The following is an 18,078-nucleotide window of genomic DNA, read 5'->3' as shown; positions in this document are numbered from 1 at the left end:
ACTACATGTCCTCTAGTCAGGACCAATGAGCAGTGATAATCACTCCCTGTGGGCTCTACACACAGCCTCATACCTCATTTGCTGGAAGCATGATGTTCTTTGCACCTGCTGTTTTCTCTCTATTGAATGCCCAATATTTTGTGCCTGCCAGTTTAAATTTCAGCTGCTTTAAAAGGTACTGTGGAAGATCCATCAACCCAGAAGGAGCAAACTGTCATTGCTTAATCCTCCAATGAGCTTCCACTTCCGTGGTGGGTTGACAAGCCCCTCTCCCCACAGATGTGTCTATGGCCTGATCTCTAGACTGAATTTTCTCTTCTCTTATTTGGAGAAAAGTCTTTGGAGGTGAAATGAAATGAAGAATTTTGAGAGATCCTGGATGATGTGGGTGGGACAAGAATGCCATCCAAGATATCCTTGTGAGAAATGGGGAAAGAGAGAATTAACATATACAAATGGAGGTTGCATGATGACCTTGGAACAGGCAGTGGAGTGGTGAAGTTACAAGTTAAGAAATGCTGACAGCCACCAGAAGCTGGAAGAGGGAAGCAATCAATTCCCCACAGAGCCTTTGTAGGGATTCAGCTCTGTTGACACCTTCATTTTGGACTTCTGGCCTCCAGGACTGAGAGAAAACCCATTTATGTTGCATTATTCCAACAAGTTTGTTGTATTTTGTTCCATCAAGCACAGGAAATTGATTCTCACTAACACATACTCTATTGGTGTAGCTAAGCACTACGTGGTACCCTAATATTTCAAGTGTGACTCTTCCCAAATAATTTAGAAATTCCAGGTAGACTCTTAGAGTTGATGGACAAAGATACGGTCATAGATTTATTGCTGAATTCTTTTGGTTTGGTTGGTTGGTTGGGACTGTTTCATGTAGCCCAGACTGGCTTTGAACTTTCTATGTAGCAGAGGATGGCACTGAACCTCCCTCCTATCTTCCTCTTTCACCTCCCTAGTGCTAGGATTATGGGAGTGTACTGCTGCCCCCAGATACTCAGTGTTGAGGATCGAACCAGAACTTGGTGCATGGCAGTCAGGTGTCCCCCAACCAAGCCATCTCCCCAGCCCCATTGCTCAACTCTTTTGAAACAGTTTAGCAGTTAATTTTAGCTTACTGCGAGAGACAAAAATGCAGTTGTATCTTAGTGACCCGCGGACACTGATGTTCTTTCTTTAGTTGACCAAAATGAAACTGTGGTTCTATTAAACTTTCTTTTTTCTTACACTGACCATTGCAATAAACATCAACATAGAACAATAAACATAGTTCTTTGCCATGCTTTCCTCTCTCCTCCTCTTCCACAGCTTCCTCTGCACATTACCTGCATGATCCTTTGGTGGTAGTGGTGGTGGTGGTGGTGGTGGTGGTGGTGGTGGTGGTGGTGGTGGGTGTTCCCAGAGTGCTAGTGCACCTGCAGTCCATTTCCCCATGTTACGGATTGTCAGCATTATGGCTGGCTCCCGCTCACATTTTTCCTTTCCAGAGTAAAGGGACCAGAGGGCTTATGCAGTTGGCAGCGCTGTATCTTGGCTTAGCATGTTGAGCCAGCGCAACTCCAAGAGGGTTAGCAGAATTAGCGGGCATGGGCAGTACGTAAGGGTGGCACTTATAAAGCCAACATTGTCCTTTCTCCTGGTGTTGTGCTTTTCATTGAGAGAGGCTCGATGCTCTCTCCTGAAATATGGCTGGAGAGGGGGATGAAGCACAGCACTTTGACCTAATCATCATCATCTTGTAGGCCTTCAAAATGGCTCATTTATTAGAAAGCTGGCTAATGGTTTCATTCCCAATTTCATTTGACCATCCACGGTAACCTTTATGTAGTCACAAATGAAACTCTCCTGGGAGGAGCCGTAGTCTGGCTCTACCTGGTCCTAAAATCCAGCCCCTACCCTGAGGTACGTAAATATTTGAAACATTGATTAGCTGAGGAAGAGATCATTGAAGACTCATATGTAGAGCTTCTAAACTAGTTTCTGGATGTAGAGAGGAGCACACTGGATCAAATTATAACTACATTTTAGAATTGTTACGTAGCAGCCCATGAGATATTCTAAGGGGAACTTCAACTGTGGTATTCACCTCCCTGGCATTCAACAAAGCACGGCTTCCTGCTTGTCTCTCTGAGAAGAAAACTTTAGATACTACAAGACTAATCAAGTCCCTTTACTTTAATAATAATAATATCATTCCTGACCAGTAAACATGGGCATGTGCAGGTCCCAGGGTAGGCTCAGCTTTCCTAACGTGAGAAGTTGTGTTTCCTGGTTTACTGATGCCAACAGTATGTGTTGTCAGCTCTGGGTAGGTCCTAAGTCACTGTAGGATTCCTGCAAATGTCCATTCAGCCCCTGTTGGGGTGGTGCTTGGCTGTAGGGGCTTCAGACCCATTTCTGAGGAGCCGCATACCTGATTGCATTATTCAGATAGAGTTAAGGTAAATGGGCACAAAAAGGTCATTTCCATTCACAAAAAGCCATAGCTCATGACTACTGAGCTGGGTCCTGGTGTTCCTGCCCCCCCCACCAGGTTCTAAATAGGCTTCCTATTAGATGAACTGCAGATCTGAACCTTCCACTCTGTCATTCATCTGTCATGTAGATGGTCAGATAAAGTACAGGCTTACAAGTCCTACCACTAAGAAACACTATATTCAGTTTAAACAAGTTAAAACTTGAAGAACAGTTGGAGGCATTTGGTAGCATTACTGGTCTATCAATGGCCTTTGATTCATATGGAAAAACTGTCGATTATGGGTACCACCTCACCTTGATCTAGACCTCTCAAGTTTCTCTGTAACATTTGTGAACGTACCACATCAAAATCACAAAAGCAAATGCGAACTCTGTTGGTGGGTGCCACGAGAAACGGCTTCTTCCTTTTACACGTGTTACTCTAGTGGTTTTTCTGTGGTTCTGTCATGAGCTGGATGCTTCCTGCCAAAGCAGCAAGGACTTTATGTTCTGCTGGCCCTAGAATGCCACTTTAGACTTAGTGTTGCTTAGGATCAGGGATGACTTCATAGAGGAGGTGATACTTGAAGAGTGGCTTTAGTCAGACAGATAAGTGGTCAGAGGGCACTCTGGCAGCAGGGGCCGTGCACTATTTATACAAAGGTGGGGCACCCTAAGTGTTGCCTTAGGGCCCATTGGAGCCCCAAGATGGAAAGTCTCACTTCACATCTTTAGTTCCACACATAACAGTATGACAGACACTTGCTTTTTCAGTCCAGAGAATTTTTTGACTTCCGCTTTTATTTTGTCCTGCCTTCCTTTGTTTTTTGAGTTCCCTGAATTTGGTTCCTTTTCCTTCAGATAAGCTGCTTCCTTCAGGCTTGTCTTGAAGATCACAGACACAGAGATGTTTTTAGAAGGTAATCCTATGTCTTCCAAAAGCAGCTCCAACCCATTGGGCTCTCTTCTGGAATGGTTTGCAGGCAAACCCCAGGCTCCTGGCCCAGACCTTGTCCCTTGGAGTTGTAGGAAGGGGACAGATTGCTGAAATCCTTGCTTGTTGGTTGTAGGTGTTAGAGTCTGCCCATAGCTATGGTGAGGCACTGGATACAGTTAAGTAGTGACGTGACAAAAATCAATATCCATTTTTGAAAGACGACCTTGGAGGTCTGACTGAAAACGAGTGAGGTGAGAGGACAGTTAGCAAGGTGTGCCAATGCTGGCGTGAAAATCGGGGAACAAGGGTAACAGCAAAGAAGGCAGAGAAAAGGGAAAGAGAGTCAAGATAATTTCAAATGTGGTGTTGACATGGATTTGAAAGTGGGGAGATGGGAAGGAGGAGGAGTTGAGAGAGCTCCTTGGAAGGTGACGGTGCAACATTCCCCAAAATCGGAGTGACAGACAGAATGATGATCAGGATCAGTCACAGGTTTCGTCCTTTGTAATGTGTCTTAAATTGTGATTCCTGTGATGCCCTCGGGTGTGCAGTCCAGTAGGTGACTGAAAAGAGAGTCTGAGGAGAACAGAGTCAAGATGCACGTCTGAGCATCATCAGCATCTGTTGAGCTGTGGTAGATTTTTTCAGACCTTACAATTATAATTACTAAGTAGAGACACGAGGCCATGAGAATGACCCTGGCAAAGCCAATTTTATGAAAATGACTATGTAAAAATAATGTTTCTGAAGAAGTAAAAGTGCGAAGGGGAAATTGTAAAGCTCAGATTTGTTAAGATGGTGGACACTTTTTAATTTTGATTCTTCAGATCTAGCTTCTTTCCAAAAAGAATTTGCAGGTTTGTAACTGTTACTTCCCTTTTTAAAATTACTTATAATGCTTCTAATGTTATAATGCTGTTGCTTGATGCACAAAAAAAAAAAAATGGGAGAGTTGTTGGGGCATGGGTATAAAGAATTAATATGTGAAAATTTGTGATGGGTTTACATTAGATACTATTACTTCTTTGTGATCCTTCTAAACTGTGATGTTTTCATCATTAGCTTATAATAATTTCACCTAAACATTTGTGTTGGTACATGGATCGCCCAAGCTTTTGAAGATCACAGTGAGCCAGAGAATCGTCTGACTGAACCGAAGTACACACAGTAAACTCTTGAATGAGTTTGCTTGGACTATGAGATCTCTTTATTGAGCAATGTCTATATTTCAGTCACTGCTGCTGATATATAAAAAGAATAAGATGTAATCTCCATCTCTGGAGATCTTACAGGACGCTGCAGCAAGTAAGTGTATTTAATGTGATGGGCAAGAGCATGGGACTTTACTCAGAGTTCAAAGCATACACCAAACTGATACCCAGGGGTCCACCAGATGGCATGGTTTTGAACCCCACCATTAAGTTAAGGGCTAGGAATGGGATGGGGTAGGGTGGGGAGGTGGCTGCCAAGGAGAAAGCATTACATATGAACTCTCAGAACTAGGCAAGTGTCACACATTTAGGGGATGACACAGTGCCCATGTGGAGGTCAGAGGAACTTGTAGAGTTTGTTCTCAGCTTCCACCTTGAGGTGGGTTCCAGGGATAGAACTCAGGCCTCTGGGCTTTTATGTTGTAATCAGCTCTGCCCACTGAGTGGGTCTTCACCCTCACATTTCTGAGAGTTGGCTTGACCATCAACTTGGAGTGACTGTTTCTTTGCCTTTTCTGGGATGAGTGGCCATTTTGTCTCTTAGGAAAGACTGTTTTGTTGTGGATGACACTTTGTCACCTGTACAAGTCACAGACCATGACCTGTATTGCACTGTGACCCCTGTGAAACCACGGCTTTTCAAAGAGAAAGCTACATTTGTGTAATAACTTTCTTAAGGCTGTACTGTTTTTGGATAAATGAACCCATAATGCCATTTCCAGGCTTTTCTTTTTTTTTTTTTTTCTTACTTTTTTTTTTTTTTTTTTATTGCAGATGAAATGAAACGAAGCTGTTAATGACAAGCGGGATGGGAAAGGCATCTGGCCGCTTTGCAAAGGTACTGGCTGCCCTCTGCTCGTGAGCGGGACACCTTGCTTTCATTTCGATCAGCTCTTCAAAGCAAAATGGCAATAGCATTAGCAGATCAGGCCGGGAGGCCTTCCGGAGACTCTGGACAGAAACTTGGTGCTCCCTTGCTGGTGGACACATTTGCGCTAAGTGCCTTGATCTGTTCATATATCAGAAGAGGAATTTGGGGATTTGGATGACACTAAGGTTGGGGGAGGTTTGAGGGGTAGATTGTGCATGAAGGGAAGTCAGCCATGTCTTCAGGCCTGACTCCTTGAAGCCTGGGGAAGAGGTTAGAAGCCAGGTCTCATTAGGCAGAAGGGTGTTTCACATTATCAAGGCCAGCCTTTCCCAAGGCACTTTGTCCTTTTGCCTGGGGGAAGATGAGTTTTCTAAATGACTTAACTAACTTCTTTTCTGGCATACTTTTGCATTTGGTTCACTTCCAGGTACCAGAAAGAATGTAAATATGGAATGAATCAACTTTTTCCACATTTTTCTCTAGCAGTTCTTTTATGAAGACCAGATTTTCCATAGAGGAAATTAAAAAATACATAAAACTGAGAAACCATGGTGTTGTTGGGAACGGCCTCATTTTCCATGTCGCTTTGTGACTGGCAGCATGCGCTGTATTCAAATGGCATTAGTACAGAGTGCAGAGTTAGTTTCAATTAGCTTCCTTTTTGCTCAAGAAGAGGAATTACCATAAATCCCTGGACCGACAGTTGACTCACGGAGGAGCTGGTGTCATTGCGTTGGGATATGTTTTTAGAGCTTTTTATTTCTTTTTTTTTTTTTAACTACACCTAGTTATAAAGATGATTAAACTCTGATCTAATGCTTTTGATATGGGCCTTTGGCCTAAATGAGGAATGGGAAGAGAAGGGCAATGACATAATTCATTCCAATCGACAGATAACTTCTTCGTTCACAGTAAATGTGGGCAGAACAATTTTTTTCCATTTTAGAGCCTTTCTCTTCATAAAACACAAGAGTTTTCATTAGCATCCAGTTGCGATTCCCCCTCCCCTTTGGATCTGATTCTTCCAAACTATTCTAGAGCATCAGCAGGACATGTGAAAATTCGATATTTGGTAAAGACAATTGATAAGGACAGCTGAAAAAAAAATATTTAGCCAGAACATTATGCAAAGTGGTATCTGGATTGCCATCTAAGAGAAAACCGGCACACACAGATGCTGTAAATACGGATCCAGACTGCCACCCCTCAGAGCTCCTCTGTTGTGCATCTTCAAATGGCTCGGCGAGTTACAGATCTTGTGAAGAGCAGTCTGTTTGGTATGCTGAAGGCAAGTTCAAGTTGCTTGCCTTTCTGTTGTGACACGACAAGCCTAACCTTTATTGTCAGGGTCTCCGCTGAATTTTCTAACAGCAGATGAGTGGGAATGCATGGAAATAGCACGCGTTCCTCCGGTTTTCTTTATTTTTCCCCCAGGACGAGCAGCTGTCAGGTCAGCCCCCCATTGCAGAACTTGAAGCCATCAAGAGCAGGGATATATTTGCTTCATTCTAAGGGCAGATTTTCTGCCGACTCGAGAGATCACATAAATACCTTCAGGCCAGCGTGTCTGAGTCATCAGTGAGTGACCTCCTGACAGACTGAAACCACAAAATGGGACTTATGGAGCCGGCAAAGCAGGCTGCCCAGCTCCAGGTTCAGCCAAAGCAATCAACAGGCAAGGAAAAGCTCACTCATGTTCACATATTTTTCTATATGGTTGGAAACTAATTCCAGAGAGTAATGGTAGCATAAAACTGCATCCATATAACTTTTATAACCCAGTTACTTCAAGTGCTTTGCAAATAAAATCTGGAATCTGATAGAATTGGTTTCATAGCCTAAGTTCCTATTAATTATGGTTAGATAGTATTGGAAAGGAGAGCTTGGAGCTCACCCAGTAGGCTAGGCTGGCTAACCAGGGAGCCCCAGAGATCCACCTGTCTCGTATCTCCAGTGCTGGGTTGCACATTCGTGTCATCATACCTAGTTTTTGCATGGGCTCCAGGGGTCAGATTCAGGTCCTCAAGCCTATGGAGCAAACTCTTTACTGACTGGGCTGTCTCCCGAGTCCTATTTGTGGTTTTTAAGCACGTCGATTCTCTCCTGGTTTCTTCTCAATTATAATCTCTTATATAGACTTAATGTTGGACCATCCACTTTGCATCTACTACTTGAAAGACCCCTATGAAGTCAGCAATAATATTATTGTCCTCCTGATGAAACTAAAGCTGATGGGGGTAGAGTGACTCGCCAAAAGTCATGGTACTAGGTCAGTACGGCTGGAGTTGCCTGCCAGAAATTCACACATTAGAAACAAAAGCCCTCAATTCATGTGGAAATGGTATTTGGAGACAGGCTCTTTGGAAAGTAGTTAGAATTAGATGAAGCCGTGTGGATGAAACCACCAACACAGTACTAGCAACTTTATAGGAAGAGGCAATGGAAGTATAGAATCCAAGGTAAATCTCCCCAGCTTCACAATGCCTGCTCTAATAGTGTTCACTGAGATGGATAGACCTTGGGTCTGGCTAATTTCACTATGGGTTGTTTTTATTTGCAAGTTCTTCATAATAAAGTTAATTATAAAAATTAAAAGACTAAGAGGTTGAGAGACCTGAGCTGGCAGGCTCGCTCTGTGTCTTCGAGTGATGCCTTCCTTGGGCACAGGCCTTCCTCAGAGCTTTATCCACACATATTCTTGGGCTCTTAGTCTCCAGACTCAAGAGCCAAACATGTCTATTCTTTGTAAATCATCCAGTCTGGGTAATTGAGTTTCACCAACAGAAAATGGACTAAGACATAAGAAATTGTCTGCCTGTCTGGCCACAAAATCTTTGCTCTTCACTGACTACAGCATGAAGAATGTGTGAGCTGGCAGCGGCTCTGCTAATTGCGCTTTTCTATCAAAGCTCTGCCAAGCTGTGGATGGAACTGCGTTTGTTAAGTAGTACCCTATCTTTTAAGTTTCAGGGGCGCTGCTCATTTATCCACCAGACAGTTATTAAAAGCTTCCATGGGTTGAATATTTTACCAGGTGGTAGGGATGTAGTTGCGGCAAACCTGAGTCCTTGCCTTTAAGAAACTTCCCGTCAGCCCAGAGAACAAGACTCTAGCCCTGATTCGAAGCAGAGGCCACAGAGGAGGTGATGACTCAGAGTTTTCAGGACATCTGGGAATCTACCACCCATTCAAGGTGGAGAAATGATAATGTGTGATAGACTGGTATCTATCAAGTGATAGATGACTTAAAACCACCTACCTGTTGGTATCTCACCCTTAACCTAGAGAGATTCACGGTAGACCCATGGAACTGTAAGTCTATATGTTCTATTCCATAAAATTTACAACACCCAGTAGTAAACTCAAGTGAGTGGTGAGGCAAGTTTGAGATTTGGGTATGATCCCACCTACTGTCAGGGAGAGCCTGAGGACTGAGGAGCAAAGCTGAAGAGAAAGATCTGAATGAAGAGATATCACAAAGGCACAAAGGGAGGCCAGAGGCTACTCCAAGCCGCATGGTATGCGTTTGTTCACTGGTTTTTCAAAGCACTCTTGGGACTAATGATTTTAGAGCTGAAGAAAAGGAACTGGAGGAGCACACTGATTTTTTGGAATAGTGGGAAACAGGTATGTGGACAGGTGGAAGAGGAGAGCAATGTTCTCACGGATGAATGCGAAAATGTTGTTGGTAGCATGGAAAGGTACCAATGCTTCTGGTGACATGGGAAGCAATCCTGGTGATGGGTGGTTGTGGGGCTTCTAGAAATGAAGGAGAATTCTTCAGCTGTTGTCCTCCCTTCCCGTGTGACTAGATTTTGGGCAAGGTGGCAGCTGAAACTAACTATGACAGGGGGGATGGATGGGAATAAGACATCTTTACTCCCCCTTTTTGTTCACATGGGGCAGAAGAAAAGACCCTCTCATTTTATCAGAAACTAATTTCACAAATTCACATAGACCCTACAAATCTCTACCCAAACCTCCCTGATTCTGTTCCATATGTGTCCTTCCAAGAACACAACTAGATCAAGTCAAGGTCATTGTCTAATGCTAAGGCAACCATACTCTGGAAGAGAGCAACTAATACCCACCTCCTTCCCTGGAGGTGGGGCAGGGCATTACAGGGAAGGAACGAGGAGAGGAGGGGCATAGCAGATAGGTGGGAGGCAGCGCCATCTGGAGGATAGAATCGTGTATTGCTGGAACTTTGTGGGGAATTAATTGGTTTCTCTGTTCCCCCAGGCACACCAGGTTTCTAAAGGGAATGTCTGGGCCCCAGGTCATGAAGTGCATACTAGACGCTATTTCCTTTTAGTTTTGGTGTACTGTACTTGCACCTTGAAGTGTGTGTTCATATGAGCCGTTTATGAGGAAAAGGTGAGAAAACACAGGAGAGGTACAGGAATGCATGTTCCTTAAGGGCTTAGAAGATGTGTTTGGCTACTTAGAGCCACAGAGAGAGCTGGAGCCATCTTTGCAAGTTAGTGTAGGGAGATGAGAAGATGCAGCACTGGATCCAAAAGTTTCCAGATAACTGGGGAAAACCTCTGAGGGAGCGATACCCTAAGAAGAATGTGCAGCTTGTTAGGGTTAGAGTTCTGCTCAGTATCAAAGGAAACATTTCTCGTCTTTTTAAAAAATGTATAAAGAAAGCCTGTAATCCCCAGTGTCTCAAATTTATGATTTCCAAATGTGGACATGTATTCCTCCATGTGCTCGATATCTTTTTAATGGACTACAAATATTTGCAATGTGTAAAAACCGTGGGAGGATGAGCATTTTAAGTGTGGGGAGATGGAGTTGGGTTAGGGTTAGGTTAAGATGTCATTGTGGTAGATGAGAGATCCCACGAGTCCAAATTGCTCAACCAGTCTGCAGTTTTACAGCTGATAAACTGGAAACATCCTTGCATCTCAAAAGTCAGCAGGACAGAAACAGGAAGCGTCTTTACTCAAGGTATACAGTCTTTGAATGCTGTCTGTCTGAGGAGAGAGGACCATGTCATCCTTCCTTCTGTGACAAGCTGCCTTCCAGGGAAAGTAGGGTCAAGTGGATCTTGGATATGTCCCTGGTGATCCTGACATGTTCTCCCAAGCTTTCATCTCAGTCCTCCCCTGAAGAGAGTAAGTTTAAAGCCAAGTACTAACATGGTCAGAAAAGACTGCTGATTCCAAAAGCAAATGGTGTATTCCCAGTTGAGGAATCTTCAGGGTCTCCTTTGTGGTTTATTTAATAGACTTCCTTGATCAGACACGTCTCCACTGGGTGGCCTTTGTTCCCTTGGCATAGAGTGGGAAGACAGTACACGGTGCCATGTTTTGATCATACTGTAATGATATATTAATATAGTGAGTCACCAGCACAGAAAGCCCTCAGTAAATGTCAGTTTCCCTCCCCATCATAACACAGTTGACAGTGAATTGGCTATCTCTTTTCCTAATGCTCGTTTGAAGTTTTAATCCACTTATATACACATTAGAAAATGTAGGGCAGGAATGTAGGCCCCAGGGTCTTAGCTGTGGCTGTTTGGTGGGGTTATGGTCGTCAGGTCCCCTTGGTGAGTGACAGTGTGGCACAGTGGTGAGAACTGCTCCCTGGATCCAGACTGACTAGGTCTGAATGCAGGCATCAGCTTTCTAAGTGCTGCATCCTGGCAAGACTCTTCACGATTTTGTGCCTTGATTTTCTGGCTTCAATGTGGAGTCTGTCACCTTCTTTGTTCTGAGGATCATGTGAGTGATCCATATAAAGCATGTAATCAGTCTCTGGCATCATGTAAAGGTTTTGACCATGACTGCTGTTACTATTCCTGGTCAGCCACACAAAACACACTTAAAGTAATGTTTTATAATAGTTAGCTATAGTGTCCACCATTATGTGTTCTGTGAAATACAACCAGATGGCTCTGGTGAAGAGCTCTTGCCTTCTTGCAGAGGACCAGGGTTCATTCCCAGCACTCAATGGCAGCTCATAATCATGTGTTAACTTAGTTCCAGGAGATCAGATATGTTCTTCTGGCCTATGCAAGCACTAGGCACATATGTGGTGAACAACTACTCAAAAAACAAACAAACAAACAAACAAACAAAAAACCAACAATGAACCTTTAAACAAAAAGATCTCTAGCTGATGAACCCAAATTCAATTTTTGGAGATTAGTTCCAGACTTATGCCTTCCTGGACTGGAACTTGGGATCAGCAGCAGTGACTACACAAGCAACAAAAGTCTGCAGAAGGTGGTGGCCAAGTGGTGACAGTCAGAGGCATTGACACACCCTCCTGTGAGGATCAGTCAGTTTCCTGCTTCCTAAATACTATGACCCACACTCTAGACACTGCTGGCCCAAAGACACAATTTGTCCATAGATATTTTTCTTTTCTTTCTTTTATATTTTTTTGGTCAGAATACAAATAAAAATAAGTAAATTAGTTTGTACTATTTAAAATTGGGGCTATTTCTCAGGGATTCTAGGCTTTGTAAGTCTCAAATAATTGGAGGACTTATAGCTCCAAGCTTGGTCTATATGACAACTCTATGTTGTCTATATGATAACACTGTAGGAGTGCTCCTATCAGATCAGTTATTTACTTTTCATCTACCACAGACCTCACGACTCCCTATTATATGGTATTTGTTCTCTTGACTCAATAGTATTGTTGTTCTATCCATGTACATCTTTAAATTTTAATTCCTACTGTATGCTTATGTAAGATAAGTATAGAACAAGGGATACAATTAATCTGGAAACAGATATTGCTAGTCAAGATTTGACTCAACCTACAGATGAGTTGTTTGACTTGGGCTGCCATTGGTGTCTTCAAATATAGTAAATACCTGTATCTCATGCATGCCACCTTGGTACCTGGTACTGGTGATGACTACTAGAAATTGTTCATCATAGATTGGGAATCATGAAGAAGTGGCACCAACAATAGTAATCTATATTACCACAGTTATGCAGAAACATTGAAATTATGTCTTTGTAATACAGTAAGTCTAGGAAAAGTAGTTTTCTTGAAAATCTAAGAATAAAACAAAGATATTTGGAGACCAATGGAGACACATTTCTTAAAATAAGACATTTGAGAACTTGGGCTTTGAATCTAAAATGTTCCCCATAGACTTAGGTTTGAATACTTAGTCTCTGGCAGGTGACACTACTTTGGGGACTGTGAAACTTTTAGAGGGCAATTAGCTCAGTGGGGACCGTGAATGTCATACCTAGCTCTTGGTTTGCATCCCATGCTCTGCTTCTTGGTTTGCTATGATGTGAGGAGCCACTGCCACAAACTTCTATTGACATGAGTACCACCATGCCTTCTTCACCATGGGGGATGAAAATTCTCTAGATCCATTAGCCAAAATAAATATTGCTTTTCATAAGTTGTTCCTATGAAGTATTGTGCCATAGTGATGCAAAATAATTAATATAGAAATCAATACCAGAGAAGTGTGGTTACTTCTGACTAAAACTGGTTATGTGGTTCTTCAGCTTTTGGATTGGGTTGGCAGGAGAAATTTGGAAGAATATGGAGATGCTGACTAGAAGAACATTAGAATTCTATAAGCAGATTTTAATGGGTGATTCTGGTGGGAGTTCAGAAGACCAGAATACCAATAAAAAGGTGAGTATTAAGACCTGTGTTCGTGGGGTTTAAGAGGAAACAAAGTGGAACTCTACTGAGAACTGGGGTAGTGACTAGTCTGGCCAAGAATCTGCCTATAATTTGCTTGTGTTTTGAAAATTTGAGTCAGACTCAATAAAAAAATAATGGGTCAGGTAATTGGGCAGAAGAAGTTTAAAGACAGCATAGTGTTGTAGAATATTATTTTAACTATGTGAAGATGTGTTACATTTGTCTGTGCTGCAGAGTATTACTCTGACTGTGTAAAGGTGTGTTACATTTGGTTTTGCTGCATTTAACAATGTAAGAATGTATGTTTAATTATATAAAGCTGTGTTGCATTTGCTTCACCTTGCCTGCCTAAGACACTTGATTGGTCTAATAAAGAGCTGGCTGGCCAATAGCTAGGCAGGGAAAAGGTTAGGCAGAGCTGGCAGGGAGAGAGAGAGAATAAATAGGAGAAGAAATCTAGACTTGAGAGAAGAAATGAGAGAAGAGTGAGGAGAGAATGAGGGAGATGCCTGGGACCAGGAGCCAGGCAGATATAGAGAAGCAGTGAAAGTAAGATATATAGAAGTAAAAAAGATAATAAGCCCCGGAGCAAAGGTAGATAAAGAGAAACAGGTTAATTTTTTCTTTTTCTTTCTTTCTTTTTTTAAAATAATCGATAGAACTCTCATCCAGTGACTGATGAAAGCAGATGCAGAGATCCACAGCCAAACCCCAGGTGGAGCTCCAGGAGTCCAATCAGCGAGAGAGAGGAGGGATTATAAGAGCAAGAGATATTGAGACCATGATTGGAAAAGGCACAGGGACAAATAGCCAAACTAGTGGAAACACAGAAACTGTGAACCAATAGCTGAGGAGCCCCTATGGAACTGGACCAGGCCCTCTGGATAAGTGAGACAGTTGATTAGCTTGAACTGTTTAGGAAGCCCCCAGGCAGTGGGACCAGGACCTGTCCTTGGTGCATGAGCTGGCTTTTTGGAATCTAGGGCCTATGCTGAGACACTTTGCTCAGCCTTGGTGTAGGGGGAGGGGACCGGACCTGCCTCAACTGAATCTACCAGGCTGGGCTGACTCCCCAGGGGAGAAACAGGTTAATTTAAGTTAAAAGAGCTAGTCAGAGACCTGCCTGTCTAGGCTGAGCATTCAAAACTGATAAGAAGTCTCTGTGTCATGATTTGGGAGCTGGTTGGTGGCCCAGAAGAAAAAGCCTGGTACAGCACAGTCATCAGGTTGTGCACGGCTATTGCTAGATCCTCTTAGGCAGGTTTACAGTAAGAGTCAGATGCAAAAACAAAACAAAAAAACAACAAACAAACAAAAAACTGGAGCAGAAACGTGAGAAAGTTTGGAGAAAAAGAGTATGTAAAGTTGCAGAGAAGGCAAAGTACAGACCAAGTGGTCATAGTAGTTAGAAATTAGCACACTTAAAAAGCAGCCACCCACTTGGAGCTGGGCTGATAGGAAAGGCACTCGGGGGTGAGATCCCGATGGTCAAGGATCCAGGGCTTTTACTCATTTAACTTCCTTTTAAAAAGAGAGTGCTTGGGTCTCTAGGGCACACCATTGGGAAAGAAGCATCTAGGTATGCATTTTCTTAAATCCAGCTGAGCCCCAGACTCGCAGGGACCACTGCAGCCTGGTCCAGCCTGGTGCCTCTCCACTTCTCAAGTCAGCAGTAGAACTTGGGACCATCTATGCGGTTGTGTGTAGCAGGAATCTTAAAGTTCTTATTAATAAAATCAAACCCGAGGCCAGTTATCAGGGTCAATGCTGGTAGATCAGAGAGACAGAACAAGCCACAGCTATCTCACCTTGCCGGATCCTCAGCTGGTCCTGTTTCCTCAGACTGGAAGCTTCTGTGTCCTCATCCCAATGGCTCTCAGCTGAACTGCTGCTTGAAAGCCTGAATGCTTAACCAGCCACATGTTTAACCAGCCAAATACTTAACTAGACAAATGCTTCTAGTTTCTGGTCCTCACACCTTATATACCTTTCTGCTTTCTGCCATCACTCCCTAGGATTAAAGGCTGGCTTTCTGGGATTAAAGGCGTGAGTCACCATGCCTGTCTGTTTCCAATGTGGCCTTGAACTCACAGAGATCCCAGATGGATTTCTGCCTCTGGAATGCTAGGATTAAAGGCGTGTCTATCACTGCCTAACTAGTGGCTTTTCTGTTCTCTGACCCCAGATAAGTTTATTAAGGTACACAATATTTTGGGGAACACAATACCACCACAGTTGTGGCTTTTGCAAGGATAAAGAATGTAAGAAATCTGGAGGTTATAGAGGCTTACAGTTAGATTTTCAAAAATAACATCTATTTTATGTGCATTAGTGTTTTGCCTGCATGTGTGTCTGTGTGAGGGTGTCAGATCTTGGAGCTACAAACTGTTGTGAGCTGCCGTGTGGGTACTGGGAATTGAACCCAGGTCCTCTGGAAGAACCGTCAGTGCTCTTAACCACTGAGCCATCTCCCCAGGCCCTTACAGTTAGATTTTAAAGGAATGCCTGGGAAGCCAGGTGAAGTGTATCAGGGTCAGATTCCCTGCAGATAACCCCTGAATGGGCTATGTATGAAGTTGGGAAGGTGAAGCCTAAGGTGCAGTGAGGAACCCAGGATGTTGGAGATGCCAGGCACATGGGGAGTCTGCTGAGGGAAGGTGTAGGCGCTGGGCCAACTTGGCCCAAGAGAGAGGCCATGTGTGTGGAACACAGTAGAGCAGTGGGGGTGGGTGGGGTTGTCAAACAGCGGTATTTGCATCACGGCACATGTGTCCTAGAGGCCAGACAAGAAGCTATAGGATTTAATATTTGCCCTGCTGGGTTGTAGTCTTGCTTTGGTTCAGTCTTTCCTAGATGCCCTCCCAGGCCTCTCCTTTCCTCTCCTCTCCTCTCCTCTCCTCTTCTGTAGCCTGGTGCCCCTGTAATTTAGAAGTATGTGACTTGGTTTTGATTTTTTTTTTTTTTTTTTTTTTTTTTTTTAGGATCTCACAGGTGAGTTTGTCTTGAGTCTCAAAAGAGACTTCTGACTTTGAACCTTTGAATAATGTTGAGACAGTTAACACTCCGGGGACTCTTGAAATGGGACTGGATGCATTTTGCATTATAAGATGGCCATGAGCCTTTAGGGTCTAGGGGAAGATGTTGGTTTGAATCTGAAATATCTCTCACGGATTCATGTTTTGAATGCTTGTTTCCCAGAAGGGAGTGTTATTTTGAGAGATGAGGAATGTTTAAAATAGAACATAGTTGTCAGAAGTACACTCCCAAGGCTGCCTTTTGGAAGGTTGTGTCTAGTTCCTGGTTATGGTCCCATTCTCGGTTTACTGGTCCCCTCAACATGACAGGCCTTGATCACATGCTCCGTTGCTGTGCCATTATCATTCTTATGTCTTCCCTACCACCATGGGGGAAGCTATGGGTCAAAATAAATGTTTTCTCTCATGATTAGTTTCTGTCATGTTTTGTCATAGTTAAGCAAAGGTAACTAATACAGTCATTAAGTTTCTACATTTGGAATTAGGAGTAGTGAGTCTGAGATCCAAATATCCAGATTTCTATACATTCAAGGGATGAAGAATCATTGTAATTTTAAATACAATGGTTTTGAATCCCAAAAGATCATCATCCTGGTTGTGGTACCTCCTTGTGAAACAAGGCATGAGATAAAAGAGAATACAGATATCCAGAAACTCCAAATGTTCTGAAGATGTCCTATAATTTAGAAAAGTCAGGGCATGTGTCAAATGTGTCTAGGTAAGAGGTGTGCCTTCTAGAAGCAGGAAATGACCCATCAATGTCAGAGTGAAAATGGTTTCTTATTTTCTCTGAACAGTAGAGGATGCAGGAATTCCATCCTTGCTCAAGGCTTCTAGACAGCATCTTGTCAGTGTGTACAGCTCACCATGGCACAGCACACTGCAAATAGCGAGGCATGCTTCTTTATCAGCAGAGCGGTATGCTAATGCAGCTGTCACATTAAATATTTGCTGCTGTGGCTCAGTTAATGACTGTCATAAAAGCATGGCAATAGCTAGCATTTTAAGTGTTTGTGGTACGCGATGTATTTCTTGCTATTGTAAATAGGCCACACATTTAGAACTAATTACATGCAAGCTATGATAGCAGGTTTGTATTTTACAACTATGTGAGCTATGATCAGCACTTGTAATCACAAAGCAAGTAGAGAATAAGCGGTGACAGCCACCCCTTCGTGTTGAGAATCGTCTTGTTTTAAAGTATTGAGTGTTGTTCATAGAAATGAAGGTACTTTGTCAGAAGCAGCTAGCGTAACAAAATGGCTTCTATTTGGCTTTCATAGCATGTTTATGTCCAAGTACATTTTTTCCTCTATAGCTTTATCCATCCCAATAAGCACCCCAAATAGTATCTTCTCTTTAAACATTCTTTTTTGTGTGAATAAAGAAAAAAAATTGCCATTTTTTGAGCTTCAGTAACACATTACTTTTACTTGTTTTGTTACAAATTTATCACATATACCAAATTATGGCATATATGCCTATAAAATAGCATGCATTATATAAAGGAAATAGGCTATCTCAATCTCTCCAAGCTCGGCAATGACTCTTACGTGTGTTATAATGTTGAGAGTTTTCCAAAGCTGGGTCCCAGGCCTAAAATGAAAAATCGGAGATTTCTGGAAAGAGATTATAAAACAAAAAGTCTTATTCTGTAGTCAATGAGATTGCTGGGGTTCACAAATAGAGATGAAGTGAGAGAGAAAAAAAAAACACAAATTTCCTAAACTGCAACCAAAATTTTGCCTATATGTCTTCCTGTCCTGTGCTGCCCTGCCATGCTCCATCCTCTCCTCTCCTCTCCTCTCCTCTCCTCTCCTCTCCTCTCCTCTCCTCTCCTCTCCTCTCCTCTCCTCTCCTCTCTTCTCTCTTTTCCTCTGTTCCTCTCTTTTCTCCCCCCCCCCCCGTCCAGAAGAAAGG

The sequence above is a fragment of the Peromyscus leucopus genome, chromosome 6, assembly GCF_004664715.2.
Source record: "Peromyscus leucopus breed LL Stock chromosome 6, UCI_PerLeu_2.1, whole genome shotgun sequence".
Taxonomy (NCBI): domain Eukaryota; kingdom Metazoa; phylum Chordata; class Mammalia; order Rodentia; family Cricetidae; genus Peromyscus; species Peromyscus leucopus.
Note: the sequence above shows the minus strand (reverse complement) of the source record.